General features: G+C 42.9%; 1 protein-coding gene across 1 annotated transcript in view; it reads left to right on the forward strand.

Moving 5' to 3' along the window:
• Positions 1–10,005: 10,005 nt before the first annotated feature.
• Positions 10,006–18,510, forward strand: part of LOC144932539 (cAMP-dependent protein kinase inhibitor alpha-like) — a 50,523-nt gene continuing 42,018 nt past the window's right edge. Inside the window, exon 1 of the mRNA XM_078856722.1 lies at positions 10,006–10,491. The gene's annotated coding sequence lies outside the window, so the exon portion shown is untranslated. The remainder of the gene's footprint in view (positions 10,492–18,510) is intronic.

Below are 18,510 nucleotides of genomic sequence, written 5' to 3' on the forward strand. Positions count from 1 at the left end.
GACTCGTCATATACAGAAAGTGTTCGAACTACAAATCGCAGCATGAACAGTGAATGCTGCCCTCTACTGTACATTATGATTACATGTTCAGACACCAACAGGCTTTGTGATCGTGCTTCTGTCAAAACACGTTTTCATGAAAATCTACCCCCCCCCCACCTCAGCCTTTGTCCACTAAGCAGAGCGAATATGCGAGTGGGTTACTCCACAGTTAGTCAATCGGCAGATCGCGTGTGGTGGTGGAATGTCTAGATACAAAAACGTCCGGTTAGCATGGCAGAGTAGACCAAACATGCGATTGAGCTCCCCTTTAGTGGAGGCCCTCCTGCCAGCAGTGGCATGAGTAAGCAATTACAGGGCTGCACCTTGACCTTTTTGTAACAACAACAACAACAACCTTTGTCATGTTGCTCCTGTAATACAGAAAAGTACTCAAACATGTTTTTTTTTTTAAACAAGAGTCCAAAGTGATACCACCAGTGACAGCCAATTGAGACTCAATACCTCCCACGGGGGAAAAAAAAACTATTTCAGGTCACGATTAGTTAAACAGTCGTGATGGGTGTTGCGGTGTTGGCTGATATTGATACAATACCATCAATATGCAGATTAGCGATAGCTCAGTGTTGCGAGATAAATTATTTTGTTTATTAGATAAACAGCCAAAGTTGATAGTGGGAACAACAATTATTGAATTAATCTTTTCCCCATTTGTATAGTTTAGTTTCCTAGGTATTATTATTATTTTAATGAGGCGAGTGGAGGTGCAGTGATGAGTGCACTGCAGAATTCATTACAAAAATACACAAAAAAGCATTTGCATTACAGCTCAGAATAATTTAAATGAAATAAATATTAGTATCCGTTTATGCGAACGTTTGACTTCATTTGCATGAGCTTAACATGGTGATTAGCGTACTGAGTCATGAACCCAGCAATCCGAGTTGAAGTTTCAAGTTCGGATGCACGGTCTCCAAAATTACAAAATCAATAACAATTAAATGAAATTATACTACACAAATGAAGCAAATAGAAATTAAAGCAAAAAACAACCAAATATATATTCCATTCCCAGCCATGGTTGATATCAGAACCAGTTCTTGAGGCCTCATTTATCAGCTGTTTTTGCTCCCATGTGTTGGGAGCTCCCAGTACTGAACTCAGTTCCCGAAAAAACTCCCGGCATGTGGAGCAAAATGTAGGATAATATACCGGACAACACACGGTACTTTAGGAGTTAATACAGCACAACCGCATAAAGTACGCAGTAATATATTTAAAAAAAATTGTGACTTGATTGAAAACCATCCATTAGTTTAGAATCGGCAGAAAATCCCCTGCTCAGGAGCAGGATGGGAAAGGACTCCATCACCCAATATGATATGGCTCTAGGAATAGCCACCTTCTAATCCCTTCTTGAGTGATGAGTTCCAGCCAAAGTATAAACAGCGTTTAATGTTTGCTTGAACACTGGGGCCAATCCACATATGTGGTTTATTACATTGCCAAATGCTCAAACGTGGGTGATATGCCCAAACGTTGGGTACAACACACTTGTGAGAATTGCCTTGATGTCACAAGCTATAGTTATGTAGTCCCGATCCCGGATTTACGAAGTCGTTTGACCTCATACGGCTTCTTGTTGACACCAGGCGTGATTGGCTTTGGAATCTCACTGACCCCTTGAGGGACTTGTGCTTAAGTGTGGTGTAAATTTGACTCTTGTGATGAATTCTAAGTATTGATGAATGAGCAACATTATTTTTAAGATGTCATTTAGGAAGAGAAAAACAGGTGGCTTATTCGGACTCAGCAAGTAATTAAAAATCCAGCCTGTGACGTGAATATTGAATAGGCGCCCTTAGGTATTCTGAATTTAATTGTTTTCTTGATAAGAGTAAGTAAAGTGGGTTGCGGCTAAGGGCAGTGTAGTGTGTAGCAAGGTTGCATTTAAGTATTTTATATTTAAATTGAACTCCCAAATTAAAGTGAGGATATGACTGCATTGTGTGCGTTAAAATCACTCAGAATATGCCAGACCTCATCAGATCTCAGAAGCTCAGCAGGATGAGTCTGGGTAGTGCTTGGATGGGCAACCACAATACATACAGCAGCTGCTGTAGCGGCTGCTGCGGGGAGCATGCTGTCAGCAGATGACGGTGCTGGATTAAAAAAAGATACATTGTTGTACTGTACTATGCTCTAACGTATTTACTCCTCACATTCGCTAATTCACACTGACCAGCGTGTGGTCAAATAGCACCCACGATGTTGCACAGCGAGGGGAGACCGTCATCCAGCAGTGGATGGACAAAAGACTTGCACACAGGACACAGCATGCATTCTACGTATGTTTTTGGATGTTGTGTTCATGAAGTTCAAGAAAGCAGTAGCAGAGATTGTACCCTATCGATCATGAAGTGTGTGGAATTGACTGAGGGCCACTGTTAGTGTGGCCCTCATCGCATGAGGTTTGTGTGGCCCTCATAACTTCGAATGCTTGTTTGAGCAGGTAGACAATTTGACCTCTTCTTCTTGGTTCTTTCGGTAAAGTCACGTAGAATGGAAATAATAAAATAATAAAAATAAAACATAATAAAATAATTCTCACGACGTTTCGGCCACAACGCAAGCAGCCGTCCTCAGGTGAAGAACAGGTCTGTCAGAAAGACAGCGTCTGAAAGACCTGTTCTCCACCTGAGGACGGCTGCTTGCGTTGTGGCCGAAACGTCGTGAGAATTATTTTATTATGTTTTATTTTTATTATTTTATTATTTCCATTCTACGTGACTTTACCGAAAGAACCAAGAAGATGAATCACTGCAGTCACGAAAGCTTTAAATCGAAATTTACACTTTGACCTATTTATTAACCAATTCCCTATTTACAACACTTACTTTCATTCGGCTGTTTCCACTAAAATACATTTCCCCCTGAAATTGCAAATCATTAATCATACACTCCAAATGGTGCCCTTGTTACATATTCCCATGTCTTGTAATAACTATTTTGAGTGCATCCTCATCACATCATTTGCAGATATCCATCCTTTCACCCCCACACACCTTCATTTTTAATCAACACTTGCCATCAATCTCTGCTTATGACACCCAATTCTCTTCGACAGAAATCTCATGTGCCCAGATGTTTTCCACCTGTGTTTGCCTTTAATAACCAACATATATGAAGCTCTGCAGAAAGTAATCATACCTCCTAATTTCACTAACGCCGAGACTTAGTATAGTTTTGTAGGTAATGCAGCTTTTTACCTTAAAATTTTAGTATAACCATACACGCACCACAGTTCATATTCCTAACTGACGTGTTGGAAATTATTTCCTAGCGTTCTTTACGTTATGTACCCCATCCCTAATTTTAATTAAACAAAACCGACTCCAGCTTATTACCACCTATAATAATGAAAGTTTAATTGTGTTTAAACCGATGTGTCCTTGACAATAACAAACACAAATCTAGGCAAATGAATGCCAGCATTAATAAGGTAAACTCTGAAAATCTGCAACAACCAAAAGCCTCCTAGGGTATAACTATAGAAGATGCAAACCATTTAAATGTGAACATGTTTCCACTGACAAATACTGCACGTGTGTGGTTGATGCAGTTCAAAAAAGTATTGTGATACATTCATGTTTGTTAATAATGTCGGTATATTTCATTATTTCACGACATATTGATCCAAATTGTTGTTTTGTCTTCAAGTATAACAGTTTGTTTCATGAGAGCTTCCACGTGAGGAAGGATATGAGGAATAGAGGTCACGGTGGCTTGTGCAAATCTAAGCACATCTCGACGGAACTCTAAATAAATACTCGGTCTGGGAATTAGCTTGTCGCAAACTATATTGGAAACTGTCAAAATCAGCGTGAGATTCTCACGTTACAAGCTGTATGCATGTCGAGGTCTTTTTTATTTTCAAACAAACACTTAATTTGATCTGAACAAGTGGTTGTTCAAACGTATAAACAACAGCACTGTGCAGTATTATTTACCAATCAATGTTGTGCTATAGCCGATGGACAAATCACAATGACGAATCCGATCTCATCAGATCTCGGAAGATGACCCATCGACAGTGCTCTGATTTGGTGACCATCATGCACAAACAGGTTGCCGAACAAGCCAAGAGTAGCAAAGGGCAGTGCCACACAATCCATTGCTGAATTCTACCTCGATGCTCCCCGCCTTTAGCAACCATCGATTGACCAGCGTGGCAAAGCATGGTCAGTAACCCCCAGAGGTGGGACAAAGTCATTGTTATGCAAGTCCAAGTCGAGTCGCAAGTCATCAAATTCATGACTCGAGTCTGACTCGAGTCCAAGTCACATGACTCGAGTCCACATCTCATAGGTGGGACAAAGTCATTGTTATGCAAGTCCAAGTCGAGTCGCAAGTCATCAAATTCATGACTCGAGTCTGACTCGAGTCCAAGTCACATGACTCGAGTCCACACCTCTGGTAACCCCCATGTCCTGTGCGAGGTGGCGACAGCCCTTGACCGGTCGGGGGATGTATGTATGCAGTGAACTTTAGAGTTGATTTCAATGGACAAATTGGATGCATTGTTTCACCAGTTTTTGTGTGTGTACAGTACTGCATTAATAAAAGTTCCAGGAGATGGCAGCCTGGCACTGCGTGTCAGTCGTCTCCATGGAAACCCCCTAATCCTGATGTCCCATGGGGGAATGCAAGCGGAGAATATCAAACCGAGGTGACTTCAAGTAAAACGCTGCTCATTATCATTCAGTATTCACACACAAGTGACGGATCGACTCTTTGCCACTGTACAATATTTATTTGCGAATATAACATTTTAACACGTAGGCTTTTGCGACCAATATCATCCATAATAGAGTTTTTTTTGGGTTAGATTGAGAAAAATATATAAATGTGTCGTTAAAACCCGCCACCACCCGACACAGCCAACTAGTAAGGGTTGTCACGTAAACAGAACGTGGCCAATTCGTCACTAGTACAGCACTGACCGGTTGTGTGTTGGAGAGCCAAGCCACAACATTTACAATCTGAGTACGACGTTTCGCCAGTAATTACAACTAGCTTCAACTAACTTGTAATTACAACTAACTGGATGTTGCCTGATGAGGGCCTCCACATGGCTGTCACGTGGGCGGTGGGGTTTATTTAACCATACTTCACCAAGCAGGTCGTCAGTGTGGGGTGGGTGATGCTCACGACATAGCCACGAAGCAGCCTTGATAACAACAGCCTGCTTTGTCCGTAACTATCACCCATCCAAAGACTATCTGACTGCGTCCAGGCTCGACACCTGCTTAGCTTGCGAGATCAGACGAGATCAGGGCGCGTTCTGGGTGATTTGGCCACGGACTTAAAAGTTCTTAAAGTGAGCACAAATAGCGCCTCGTAGAAGTTTTTTTTAAAAATATATACACACACAGGGTACTTAAAAAATGTTTAACACTTGGCACTGTCGTTTTTAATGGAAAAAGACCGGATGATACACTGTAACATGATAACAAATTTACACCATTGGAACCTCCTTTGCCAGTAGCAAAATATGATAATTGTTTTTTTACCCTTTTAGCTGGCAACAAAACTGACACCTTTACCCCGAGCTCTCATACTCTGATGGTGCATTGTCTTTGAGTTGTGCGCCTTTTGGCGTTATCTGGTCCAACACCATGTGAGACTAGGCTCTAAGAAAAGCTGTCTCGGGTGTGGACTAATCAATTTCAAGGACAGTGCATATCATTATCAGAGTTGTGTTTTTTGTTTGCATTCTGACCGCAGGTATTGTGGTCAATGCAAACATGACTCCTTGTAAAAAAAGGTGTCAGTTTTGTTACCAGATAAAAGGGTAAAACAACAATTATCATGATAACAAATGTATTTTAAATGCTTCAAAAAGTCAAAGAGTTTCCACTTGCTCGCCCTCATTGTCAACACGTGCCTGGAATCTTCTCCAGGTGGTCTCCAAAGCCCGGAGGCACATTTATTGCGGAATTGGTGCAAATTCTTAGAAGTGTTAACATTTTTTTGAAGTATCCTGTATTAGAAATTAGTCTGGTTAGAGACAAGGTCTGTTGTTGAAATGGCTAACCGTAATGGTAACAACACGAATTATGTTACAGCCCTTTGGTCAATCCGCTACGTGTGAAGGCCATACTTCGCCACGCTGGTCAGGACGCAAGCGTTGAACTACAGTGTTGTGGTTAACTGCCTTAGAGTACGTAGTTTTTTAAATCTGACTTTCTCTAGCGTGACCTTATCGCACAAACATTGGGTTTTAATCTGTGGACTGTGGCGGGAGATGCAGTCAACTAAAGCAAAAATCTCCACTCAATATTTAGAGCTGGGGCTATAAGATTACAGCAGTTTCACCAAACAAAGTTATAATCGACTACTTTTAGGGATTTGAAGCTTTCGTGACTGCAGGAATCCATCCTATTTGGTTCTTTCGGTAAAGTCACGGAAGGTAGAAAAATTAAATTAAGCAAAAAATAATATATCACGTTTCGATCGCAACACAAGCTGCTATAACCTTGCTGTAACAGCTCTCTCGCTGGTTCAGCAGTTCCACTGCTGGATTATTTTTGCCGCCTGAGGACGACCGCTTGTGTTGCGATCGAAACGTCGTGATATATATATATTTTTATACCTACGTGACTTTACCGAAAGAACCAAAGAGTATGAGTATACTTTTTGGGAGTTGATTTCTCTGGTCCCTGTAACTATAGCAATCTCGCGAAGGAGGGAAGCCCCCTACGAAGGATCACCCAACAGGACGCTACCGATTATATCAATGAACCACCGCCCATCACCTGCCGTCCAGCGGCACACGTCGGAATTAGAGAGAGGAATTAGAGAGCTAATTCCCTCCCCTTCAACAATTAGTTTTGTGTTGTGATCCAACTAGTCGAGTAATCGAAGCGAGAATAGGTGGAGAACAGTTATCGATTGCTGTACTTAAAATAATCGGATGTGTATGTATATTGAACTTCTTTCGCACAGTACGTAGCCAAATGTGCCAATTGGAGGTGCGGTTTGATATAAGGCAGCCACTCCGGATTAAACTGGGTTCTCAAGTGTAGCTAGTTGATGGTCCCCACTCAGTCATCATAGTCTATACACACACACACACACAACAAAAACATCAAAATAAATATGATTCTACGCTTAAATTGGCTACTTTCCAGCTCTAAGAATAAAGAAAAATATTGCATTGACAGTTATGTATCAAACCATCTCGTAGCACGAGTGTGTGCGTGTATGAGCAAGAGTGTTTAAAGTTCTACGCTTCCGACTGAATCAACAACCTGAAAAGTCTTATTTGATTTAACTGTTCAGAGACCCAGACAGGCACACGGCACTTTCTTGAACGGCGGCGGGTGGAGGCACCACTTGGCAGCTGTGGGGCCAATAACAAACAAGTGAGAGGCGGGCTCAAGTCCTGTCTGTCGATCCGGATGCGTGCACAAACTTCACCGACCGCACAATTTACAACCACAACAAGAACAATCAATACTGCACTATACATACCACGCGTTATGAGTAACAACAAATGAGCAACCACTTGAGAATTGATTTTTCCCATTTTTTATGGCAACAAAACAGGTGTTAAGATGTTAAAACACCAAACTGAAACCTTTTACAAGGAATCGTGTCTGCATTAACTACAATACTTGTGGTCGGAATGCAAACAAAAAACGTACTCCGATAATAAATGCATTGCCCTTGAAACTGATTGGTCCACACCAGAGACAGCTTTCTTTTGAGCCTCGTCTCAAACGGTGTCAGACCAGAGGACGCCAAAAGGCGAGAAGAGCAAGCACTTGTCAAAGTTTTAAACGGTTACGGTATTGTAGTGATGCATATACACAGTCAACAACTTGTTTTGCTTCATGTGCCTTCTATACGTATGCTGAACTTCGTTCGCACCGTACGTGGCCAACCGTGCTAATCGGAGGTCCCGTTATGACACGGTGACGATTTGTTACGAAACGCGATTACATGCTGCGTTTTTTACTTTCTACAATTACTGTACTTTGGAGAAAATAAGGATAAATGTAAAGTGTTTATGTACAATGACGTTCCCTACAAAAAAATTGTACTATATGCCAGTCACGCATAACAACACATTTGCACTGGTATCACGTACCACGACACTTGTGGCCGGGCTAGGTGCACAAATACATCGAGTAATACGTAGCTCAGGGGTAATACGTGGCGCAGTGTGGTTATATGTATCGCCTTACGCTATGAACCCGACGACCTGAGTTCGATTCACAGCATTAGCGGGCCCTGCGGCTGATTATTACCAAAGGGCTGTAAATGAAATTATCCCTTCTCTTGGTGCCTGGCGAGTGATATATGGACCAGTCCTCACCCGCCCTGTCTCCTCCTTCACGAACACGCACTGACCGCTGTGGTGATGTATGTGTAAACAACCTCCCCCGTGACATGCACAGCAGAGGCCTTCATCCGGCAGTGTATTAACAAAGTGCTGGAAATGTGTGATTGGAATGTAACAAATCATAACGTGCACTGACTGTATTTGGATGAAGCAAAAATTGGAACGGCATCACTACGTTTCTGATATATATTATTACAATCACCTAATTTTTCTGCAGGATTTAGTCGAGAAAACCTTCCAATTTCAAGTTGAATTATTCAGCATAACTCCACGACAGCCCACCACTCTGCTCTCGAGCCAACTCTGAGATGTTACCGCCACTCGCTTGCAACTCGGGAGGGCATGGGTTCGTTCCCGACCCTGACGCTGCCTGTTTCGAGTATTCGCGAAGTCTGCATGATCTCCCCGTGGTTGTCGCATGGACTTTTCTCCGTGTTCACCCCGGTTTTTTTTTGCCCTACACATTTAGAAACATTGCGTTCAGATGATTTGGCTCATCCAAGGGGCTCATCGCCTATCCTGTGTTTCTCCAGGTCGCCCCTTACAGCAAAAAATGTCAGTACTGTAGCCCAGTGGACTTTACCTAGTGAATATAATAGATTGGTGTCGGCCAATCAGTTTCAAAGACAATGCATATATATTGTAGCAGAGCATGCTTGTTGCCACGATCACCACAAGTACGTGCGGTCAATGCGAACTTGATTCCTTGCAAAAGGTTTCTACTTGGTGTCTGAACATCTTAACACGCCTGTTTTAGTGCCAGAAAGGGTAAATGCTATTCTTATTTTTTGTATCCATAATAGTTAATAGTTTGCGTGGCGGGCGTGTGCCTGCCTGCCTAAGCCTGCCCAGCGGGTGGGGGGGGGGTCTGTGCTGCAGTGCGAACGGGGTTGGAGTCTGCACTCAACCAGTGGGGGGGGGGGGGGGACAGGCATCTTGCACATGCATGCCAACTCTGGGCGAAAGCTCTTCTTCGATCAGGGACTGCAATTTTTGGTGACGACTTAATTCCAGGTAACCCTATTATTTACATTTTTCATTTATTATGTTCTATCTACGTGACTTTACCGAGAGAAACACGAATACCCTTCACTCCTGTCATAACACCGGCGCACATTTCATTCCTGGGAACACGTTTCGCGTTCTGCACGCAAACTGCTGCCATTGCTATATTATCTGGATTGCAAAACGCTTCGGGAAGTTGAGACGCGTGCCCACATTTTTTTTCCGGTGTCAATCAATAAAAAAATCTGGCTTCTCATGCACACCTACCCAACTTTTGCTTTAGAATACAGCGGGACGGGGAGGGTTAGTGGGGTTTATACACTGTAGAATATGGTAAATATGGGATGGAGGTTGAGGTTCAGTAAAGAAAAAGGTACATCTGATAACACGCTTCAAAATCATCCGTGGAAATATGTATGACTGGCTGCATTTATTGACCAAAATTGAGACTGCGCTTGGAGCAAAAGGGAGAGAGGTCTGCTGTTATGTGATAAGGCCATCCACTGGATTATACCATTACTGCGAAACGCTCAGACACCCCTGCCCATTTAGGGTAAGAGCAAAAACCATTGCATAATACACACACACACAACACACAATCATTGCTGCCAACAGTAACGCCAGAACATCGTGGGAGGTTATTCTTTTTCGACCTCTTCATCTTTTTTGGGGTTTCACGCAACGAGAACCCACGAACGCGCGCGCGCTCGCCCGCCACGTGCGCTCATCATCATCATCCAGCGGGCCGAGCGCGTCGTCTTCGAGTGCTTTGCGTTCGCAGAGTTGCGTCAAAGCGGAGGAGGGAGAAAGGGAGTGGACGAGCGAGAATGGTGCAGCCCCGCCAGACGTTGTGTCGCCACATAGCACCGCGTTGAGAGAGGAGGGAGGAGGCGGCGCTTCTGTGCCCGCGCAGAAGACGAGCAAGGGAGAGGGAGGGAGGGAGGAAGGACCGCGGGATTCTCCTCTTCCAACTCGCTTCTTCCACCTCGCTCAGCAACGGCGACAGCAGCAGCAGCAACAACAACAGAAAGAAGACGTTTCACTTTCTTTCCCTGCGGGCTGCGTTCGTTTAACAAGTACGTCGTGGTGGTGGGGAGGCGAGGCCTCCGCATCGCGAGATAAGATTAAATGCTGCCCCAGCTGTATTTTGAGGTGCACTTACTGGTGGTGGTGGTGGTGATGTGTGATGTGTGTCGACCTGGGCACCGATAACAGGTGGGGAACCGGGCAGCATGGTGGTGGTGATGGTTATGATGATGTTGTGTGTACTTAATGTGTCACTGCATACGTTATTGTACGCGATGTTTCGTGATTGTATTGTACGTAAAGCGAGTGTTTAGAGAAATGCTTTGATGAATGTTGTTGGTGTTTTTGTAACCCCCCCCCTTCCCAAAAAAAAATTACACATTTCACCGTTCTAGAAACACTGCATATGCAACACAGTCGTGCAATTAAAAATGATGTGCTGGCCCCTGTTTGGCGATCCACTGTTGATTGGATGTCGTCGGTTGTGGGGGTTGTTTGACCATACTTCACCACCCCACTCGGTGTGGGCTGGTCACGTCTTGTTGGCAGAGGGGCTGTGTGGGGAGGGGGGCGCAGGTTCAGTCAAATGAATCGTCACCGATGTCACAAATCGCCGTGGCCGGGAATGCAACTCGGACGCCCCTTGCATTGGGTTCGGAGCGCGGTGCTCTGATCACCGCTGCACCACCGCGCACTTTTCGAGGCTTGCTGATGATCAACGAGTGAGATTTTACTTTTGCATTGCGTCTGTGCACAAGAGCTTTGTTGCTCATCGGATTTCTCCGGTACAAAATAAATATTGTGATTCTCAAGTGGGCATTGCGTCTGTGCACAAGAGCTTTGTTGCTCATCGGATTTCTCATTGTCGTGGAGACACTGCGATGCCGAGGGCGGTGTTGGCGATGCGTGCTTTGGAATGCACCACCTGCTGTCTCCTCCATTCAAGTGATGAGCCGCTGCTCTCTCTCTCCTCAGTCTGCGTCCACACCGCACCGCCGCACACGACACGCGCATTGCAAATAAATTAAGTTGCGACGGGATTGTAACGAACAGACGCTTTAATTTGTTTCGCGGAAGAATGATTTGTTACTGTCATTGACCCCGGCCGGTTGCGTGGTTGGGCTTCATTCGTGAAAATGTGTTCATGAACAAACTGTACTCCCTTTTCAAAGTGCCCGGCTGTTCCTTGCTGTGTGTTATTGCGCGTTCAATATAAACTTGAACTTTGGTCTTCGAGATGTAATCCGAGTGAGGAACATGTGCAGCGCAGCACAGCAAGTAAACTTCAACCTACATTGCCGTGGTGAGGCAAGAGCAAATTGAAGCGGGAAGCTATAAAGATGATAAAGAAAGTCGATGTAATAAGAGTGGCAGTTTTAAGTTATAATCCTTTGTCAGTGCACTGCTAGATGAAGGCCTCTTTCCATGCCATGTCCATAAAGTTATTGTCTTTTTTTTAAACCATACTTCACGCTGGTCAATGGTAGTTAAGAGTGTGTTAGGGGGGGGGGGCGGAGTGGGGCACAGGACCTGTTCAGACATCAATCGCCACAGCTATTTTAGAAATTACTAATAAAATGGCCTATCACTCCGTTGCTGGATGCAGGCCTCCCAATGCCACATCACTTATGGGTTTTAAAAATACCTCCACTGTAAATGCCCTTCATCCAGGAAAGCCTCACCGAGGGCTGAAGGCTCTTTCAGGAGGATCCTTCATTCTAATCCAGGATTAGCTGCAATACAGTCCTGTATATATGGTAGCAATAATAAGAAAATTGAACAACATGATGATTTTGTCAACCAAGGTGTCTGCTTCGAATAAGCAAGATTCATGATACAATATTTACCTGCTGCTCTTTAGCAAAGATTCTGGATTCACCGACACTGCTGTCACGTGTTGTTGGTCCAAGTCTTCCATTGCAAAAACACACGTGGCTGGTTCTCACATGGTGAAATCACGTCACTCAGACATACCGTCGATATACCGGGCACAGTGGCACACGTAGGATTTGCCACCCATTCTGGTTTTCCTCATTTGAGGTAGCTGTCCTTGTACGTCATACGACACCTTGAAGTTTTTGTGAGTTGTGTAGAAACACATTCATTTTGACACATGTAGTTCCACTCTTTTCCCAAATATGTCCCGGCGCTTTGTATCTTAGAGTTGCCAACTCCAAGCACGTGCCTTGAATCCACAGCTTTGGGGGCAGAGATGGTTGACCATGTATAGAGAACCAAATGTAATACAATTTTGATTCATCATCACCTTCAGCTCCGGGCAATCCAATGCTTGTTGAAGACCGCTCCGAGCCTCCACGGCCTCTTGTGATTCTGTGATGTAGTAATTCACCATGCACCTTCACACGAGGTACTCTAATTGGAATGATAGTATGAAGCGGTCTAAATGCATCCGCATCTCAATAGGCTGCAAAAACACGGGGAAGACCATGTGGATAAAGCTGGAGCATTTAAACCATTGCGGGACTTGTTTTTGAGGACTACTCCAGAGTAGAGAAAGAGAAAATATAATTGTTCAGGCCAGATAGGGAGTTGAGACAACATTCTGGTAGAAGTGTGGAATGAAAGCAGTTCATAGATCCAGTTATAGGGCAAAGATTATGGGAAAGTCTTGAGCCAGAACTCGAACAGGGGAAGGGTCAGGAAGGAATTCCAGACAATGTGGAACAACAGCAGAGAACAAACGTCTTCCTGTTGAGTGATGATTGACCTCGGTTGCACGTGACACCTGCAAGGCTAGGCAGGTGTCTCCCCTATCAGTTTGGAGGTTTTATGATTTCCCCTCTTGCATGAGGCATATTTTTTTCTCTTCCCCAAGATCTCCACTTTGTTCCCACATGCAAAAGTATTCAGTGACAGATTGGCCAAACAGGTAAAGGTTCAGTTCTGCAATTTCTTGTCACTGCTAGCGTAAGGGCCTCCACAAGATGAAGCTCTAGAGATTCCCTCCCCTTTGAAGTGTGTTTGTTCTCCTCTTACACACTGGTCGGACATCTTGAAAGAGGCGGACGTAAACCCAGACTTTGGTCAACGACACGTGACCTATACTCTTTGGTTCTTTCGGTAAAGTCACGTAGGTGCAAATAAAATAAATAAATAACATTCAATAAAATGAAACACGTGACCTGCCGATTGACTGTGGCTTACCCCTTTATGCTGCTGGGTGGACAGAGGCGGGAGGATTGAATAAACTTGCCCCATCGTTTTCAAGTGCAGAGCTGGGAGGACTTCACTGGTGACCTCAGGATTGCAAGTCTTGTGTGCTACCCATGACAGCACAACAGCATCCCCCCATCCACAGGACCCCCATGAAGAGGATTTGATTTTAGTGGAGGTTTTCCAAGGTTAGAAGAGCTCATGTTCTACAGCATGTACATATTTATAAACGAATATATTACCACTATAGGAGACAATATGTCATAAAAGGTATTTAGGCAGCGGTGAAGAGAGGCACGTGTTGGTCATGGCCCCATGAGACAGATAAGCCATCTTGTTTTTATATGTTTCCGTCAGTGACAGTAACGTTTTGTTGTTTATTACAACACAGATACCCACCAGTGAGATTAAGAATAACAAATGTGCCCATATCAGTCGCTTTACACAGGAGCATTCATATAATAATATACTGCACAGTATATGACTGAGGCTTGCATTTGCAATGAAGTAATTGAGGTCACAAGATGCAAATATATTACACTGTAAGCCCTTTTGCTCAGAGTGCATAACAAATCACTCGTGCAATGCCACGGGAAAAAAACGATCAGGGCGAGCTGTGTAGAATACGCCCTTCCTTAAAATAAAAATACTAAAAAGCAGAGGTGTGGACTCGAGTCATGTGACTTGGACTCGAGTCAGACTCGAGTCATGAATTTGATGACTTGCGACTCGACTTGGACTTGCATAACAATGACTTTGTCCCACCTATGAGATGTGGACTCGAGTCATGTGACTTGGACTCGAGTCAGACTCGAGTCATGAATTTGATGACTTGCGACTCGACTTGGACTTGCATAACAATGACTTTGTCCCACCTATGAGATGTGGACTCGAGTCATGTGACTTGGACTCGAGTCAGACTCGAGTCATGAATTTGATGACTTGCGACTCGACTTGGACTTGCATAACAATGACTTTGTCCCACCTATGAGATGTGGACTCGAGTCATGTGACTTGGACTCGAGTCAGACTCGAGTCATGAATTTGATGACTTGCGACTCGACTTGGACTTGCATAACAATGACTTTGTCCCACCTCTGCTAAAAAGTGAATGCATCTCTGTTCAAATGAGCATTTGGTGGTGCTCACCTCAATATGGGGTCCTGAGCCAGATTTGGAAATTCCACATTCCTTTGGTGGGTGCCAATCTGATAGAAGGACAGGTACTGTCTTCAAAAAATAACCAATAATAACCTAATTTTACGTAATCTCTTTCAAGGCTTCATGTGCGTTAAGCGGCACATTTTTGGAATTTAGTTTTCCTGGAAGAAGACGGAGGAAAGTTGATTATTATCCATAAAATTGTGAGTTGTTCATGTGCACGGATGCCCGGGTTTCTAAGGACATGGTTGTGTGGTCGCTTTGCATCACGCGGCCGCTGCAAATGTTTCCCACTCCTTTTTTCTCCTGGGGATTCTCCGAGTTTCCAGTTCCCATGTCGTGGAGGTCATTTTTTTATTTTTCAACCCAGGCCTAACTAAGGGCCTCACACTTGAGCTTTCATCCTGAAATATAACTGGGGCTGTGCCCAAGGGAGCCGCAAGGCTTAAATGGAATGAAAGAAAAAACAAAGTCATGACTTTGATTGCTGACTTTGAGAAAGTGAGGCTGTGCATTCTGATTTGAAAGCGTTACTGCTCGATGGCTGTAAAACAAAAGAAAAAAGTAAAACTCCTCCGTAAAAAAAAAGTTAAAAGCGTGGAAAAAGTTTTTGGCTTAGTGTCCGCCAGGTTTAATGAGACGGATGTGTTGTAACTGGTTAATTTGTAAGCGATAACAGAGATCACGGGAGTGAGATGGATTACAGCGTCACAGGACCGTGGGGGAAGGGGTATCGCTACAGCCTTAACCAGCAACGTTCAGGGGGATGTTTGGTTTCCCTGAGTGACGTTAAATAGCACATGCCGGACATCACTGAGAGAAATGAAGAGGAGATGGAGTGATGAAATAGGCCGGTGTGCAGATGCGAGGTGGATTATCTTATCAAAGTGATCGTGATAGATGGTTGGCGGCTTTGGGGATGCCTTCATTCAGCAGTGGATAGGCAGTGAATGATGATATTTCACTTAATTCATCTTCAGCCTGAGCATTGTACAGTTTTCCGTTTGTAAAATAAATACATTACAGTATCTCAATGCAATTAACATTAAAACATATTAACATGAGTCAATTGAAAAGCAAAAAAACATATGGTTAATGTACAGGATTATATTAACAGAGGCTTTCATCAAAGGCTATAATACAATAGTTTTTCCAATGATACTGAAGTATTGTAAATATTTTCACATTATTACCACGGTGGATATGACCATTACACTACAGTGCCATGTTAAGTTTCATTACAAAAACATAACTTTTTTATAACTCATTGAGAGGCCATAGAGGTTACAAGTCTTATTGTTAAGGGGGACAGATGAAAAAAGTTAATATACAAAAAGCTGACAACAGAGAAACGGTTAAAAAATTGCAAAACACAAATATGTAAAGTGCCACAAACCCTTAATTTAGATGAATATTAATACACCATTATACTGTGGAAATATTCACACTTATCAATAATGCAAACAATATAAATACTCTTATAGTGCAGGAGGCATTGATCAAAATCAACAATCAATTAATTATCCAAGCATTGAATCTTCGTTGTAAATGTACAGCCCTCTTTAATCCGCTGCTGCATGAAGCCCTTCTCAACATCGTGTGGGAACCGTGGGGGTTAGTTGACCATACTGTACCACACAGGTCAGTACAAGTTGGTGAAGCTGGAGAGTATAAATGTGGGTGCATAGAAGAACAGTACAATATCGGATTAGCTGTACTGCCCTCTGCTAGATGCAGCAGAATTGTTCTAAGGTTGCTTCAGCTGGGCTGCAGTGCAAAGCGGGGGTGTTGACTCCTCATGATAATTATATTCTATTGTATATGCTGCATGTGTAAGCCTTATTGTGTTGATTCCAATTAATGCATTCTATTATTTATTTTTTAAAGGTCATTCGGGTGGCCGGTTGGCTCAGATATTGTGGTATTGAGCTGGCACTGCTGAGATCCTGGGTTTGTATGTATACAATAAGATCCTGTGTTTGTATGTATGTATGTTCAACTTATTTTGCACCATACGTAGCCAACCGTGCTAATTGGAGGTGTTGGTTTGATATCAGACAGCCACTCCGGATTAAACTGGGTTTTATAGAGGAGTTAGTTGTTGGTCTCTGCTCAGTCATCATCGTCTGCGCACAAAAAGTTACGTGAAAATAAATATTATTCTCCATTTAAATTGGGTACATTTCAGCTCTCAGAATTAAAAATATTGGATTGACAATTACGTATCAAACAATCTCATAGCAGAGTATGGGAGAAAGTGAGACCTTTACTGTGAAGAAAATTTTCAGACATCATGTAAAATCTTTACCATGGTCATTATCTCACATACAGGGCTGTGCAATTTACAAGTAGATGATTTGTCTCATGATATGCCATGAGTAGAACAATTGGAAAAACCAAGGAAAGAAAGACCAATCTGTTTACTGCTTGGTCAGTGGTGTTGGTGGATCACATAGTGATCATGTGCTTAGAAGAAGTGGCTTTCTAACTTAATAATACACAATTATTTTTCAACCTCATTCGATCAAAATGTGTTTGAATTCTCAGGGTATACTCCTGTTTTTTTTTCCCACATGCAAAACCCTGAACAGAGAATTGGGCAAACATTATACGCAAGGAGCCCACACATTTAGAGCCTAAACACTCAGTGAGGCTTTCCTGGGTAAATAAAGGAATATTATTATTGTTATTAGAATGTATGATATTTGGAATTGCAAAGCCAAACGCATTCTCAGATCATCGTTTTTTTTAATACGTTCAAATGCAGAGCACGCAATGAGCTTAACCTGCATGTATCCTACATGGACCAAGAAGGCCACACATTTATTCACAATTTAATGTTTTTCCTTTTGTGAAATATAAAGAAATATTAACCATGTTTTATTGCTTTACATGCAATGGCAATGGTTGTTAAATCGTTTTTTGTTCCAAGAACACATTACCAATATTCGGTATTTCTTTACAACTTGTGTAAACGATAACGTTTTTCTCTTTTGATTACCTCTAAAAAAAAACGATGTTCAATGCCTTGTAAAATTTGTGAATTTTGTCAATGGATTTTCAATACTTCATTGCACTGAGAAGAAAATGGCGATCGCAGTGGGAGACAGTGTTGCTTATATAGTAACTTGATTCTTGAAGCAAGAACACGCAACATAATTAATCATTGTTGAGTAAAACCCGGTTCCATTATTGTATACAGTATCAACTTTCCGTACACATGTGTTCATATGTCTGTTCTTCGTCTTTGTTGTCATTTGTGCAAACGGCTTAAACGTTGGTTTACAGTTTGTGTTTGCAGTGGCAAGTGTTATGACTGCACAATGGAATATTTAGTACTGTACAGTAGTACAGTTTATGCAAGATGGTGGAGTGGTGGCGCAGTGGTTAGCACACTGAACTATGATCCCAGCCACCTGAGATCTATTCTCAGCCACAACTAGCATTAGCGTTGAGTGATATCTTATGCGGCCCTGGGCCTCCCTTCACCAAGCCGCACTGACCAGCGTGGTGAAGTATGGTCATATAAATCTCATTACCGCCACACTGTGTTATCCAGCAGGGGATTGACAGAGGGCTGTGAACGATTTCAATTATAGTTTTTTCTACACAGTAGTAGATTAGTGTGACTAAAATATGCGCAATCATGTCAAACAAATTTAAATAACGCGAATCTAAATATACTGCACTGGAGCATAATTATTTATTTACCCAGAAAAACATCAACTGGGTCT

This window comes from Lampetra fluviatilis, chromosome 5 (genome assembly GCF_964198595.1).
Source record: "Lampetra fluviatilis chromosome 5, kcLamFluv1.1, whole genome shotgun sequence".
NCBI lineage: Eukaryota > Metazoa > Chordata > Hyperoartia > Petromyzontiformes > Petromyzontidae > Lampetra > Lampetra fluviatilis.